General features: G+C 34.4%; 1 protein-coding gene across 11 annotated transcripts in view; it reads left to right on the forward strand.

Annotated features, from left to right (window-relative positions):
• The window catches only part of LOC128247032 (glutamate receptor ionotropic, NMDA 2B-like), a 1,034,258-nt gene that overhangs the window by 760,765 nt on the left and 271,279 nt on the right, over positions 1 to 2,214 (forward strand). The window lies entirely within an intron of this gene.

The raw sequence follows: 2,214 nt of genomic DNA on the forward strand, positions 1-2,214 counted from the left end.
TATATATATATATATATATATATATATGTATATGTATTTATGTATATATATATATATGTGTGTGTGTGTGTGTGTGTGTATGCATTTATACATCTATATACTCATAGAAAACATACACACAACTACGAACACGCATTCATAATATGTATGTATGAATGTGTGTATGTATCATCAGACATCAGGGTAGAGAATTGCATTCATACGTTTAAGAAAATATATGAATGAATAAATGCGGAATCTACTTCTCTGTCCCTCTGTCTCTTTCTCTGCTTCTCTTTCTCTTTCAGTATTTTGTGAGTGACTGTATGTGTGCATGTGTTTTCATTTATCCCTATACACATGATAGGCAAAACGTATATATATAAAATAACGGAGAGCATTTGCAACGATGAAGAGCAGAGTACATTAAAATCATAACATCATAGTATCGGCTAGACTATCAGATACTGTTACGCATTGCTGGTCACGACGCTCTTCCAATTCTTTCTTGATTGCACCATTCTTTTCCATATTGACCCAAATCGCTTTACTAAATCGTTTTCATATCATTGTGGAGGCGTTCCAAGCGGTTCTTTCGCTATCTCTTTGATACCGCTCCGCAACTGCACGGTTGCACCCGTTGTCTGTGAGAACTTTGCGACATTTACGGTCCAGCGGAACTTGTGTTTTCGGTGTTCTGCAATCATACCGTTCACAACGCTCCGCTCACGAATTATCTCATTTTGAATATGCTCTCGTAACGAAAATCCTAGCATGGACCTTCTTATGGCCCTTTGCACTGTAACCAGTCAACGTTCTTCTCTAATCACGTTAGACCACATCTCAATTTTACACGAACGCCCAGGTAAGACGTTGCTACTGAAAGAATCTGACACTTCTGGTCTTGTCCAGCTTTGCTTTGAGCACATCCTTTACTGAAGTGAACATCTATCCTGCCGTTATTCACTTCAAGATTTCTGCATTCAAAACTCATCACACGTTTACTGTCAGCTCTAAGTTGAAATACTAAAATAACGAACAAATATTAATATTACTGTAGAAGTGTCCTTGATATCCTATACATATATGATATTTTAAGTAAGCTGCTTCTCTGTTAAACATAATAAAATATCAGTAAAATATTGGTGTTGATGTAATCGACAATATCCTCCTCTAAATGAGAATATGTATCATTTTGGCTATGTAGGAATCACATTTTTGAATCGTGTCTAATATTTTAGATAAGGCCAAAATTATTGTACGATTGAGATATATTTGATCTTATGCTTAGTATAAATTTAAAACGTTAATAATTGGTGCCACTATTGTAAAAGTACCATTAGAACGACTAAAAAACTATTTTCATGTTTTTTTACGTTCTAAGTTCGAATCACATTGAGGTTATTTGCTTAACAATATTCGAAGATTGACATATTTCTACCAATCGCACTACTAATGAATGGAATGGGGAGAAGTCGGTTAAGTTACCGGTTTAAATTATTGTGGAGCAAGTCCAAGGATGAGATGTCATGATATTATTTTCTTATTCATTTGTGTGAAGATATCTAGACCCAACATAAACCTTATGAGAAATCAACTGCTCAGTGGTTTTTCTATGTTTTTCATTCCTTTAATATTTATCTATTTGTTTATTATTTTGGAGAGAAAGAGAGATTGAGAGAAACGGTGTATTTGGGAGTGCGTCATCTAATTATGATTTATTTACTAAAAATAGTAAGTCCTATATTAGCAAGATTTGGCTCCCATATCTAACTGGGTTGTGGAACCACATAAACGCTCCCTTGCTAGCCTGAAAGAAACCAAACACTGTAGCTACCATTAAAATCAATTTATGATGGAGTATCATAACTATTTCAGAAATCCCAATGTCTGGCAGAGCTTGTTCCAATGACCTAGGCATGAATGCCAGATCATCCGAGATATTCCTTCTTAAAACGCATAGAGCATTCTAAACACTTAACGAAAAACAGTAGCTGTTAACACAAATAAGCTATGGTGATTACAAATGTATTCAAGAAGGAAATTATCAAACAAAAGAAGCGAGTGTTCCGATAATCGAGTTTATCTTTGTTTTGCTTTGTTTTCTGATGTAACCAGAGAGCTGCTGCATAAAAAAAAAATAATAAATTAATAATCTCGTTATTTAAATCGCATGATAACGACTTTGTGACTAGGTTATAGTATATATATCAAATGTTACACCGTTGTCGAAAG

This window comes from Octopus bimaculoides, chromosome 2, assembly GCF_001194135.2.
Source record: "Octopus bimaculoides isolate UCB-OBI-ISO-001 chromosome 2, ASM119413v2, whole genome shotgun sequence".
Lineage (NCBI taxonomy): Eukaryota > Metazoa > Mollusca > Cephalopoda > Octopoda > Octopodidae > Octopus > Octopus bimaculoides.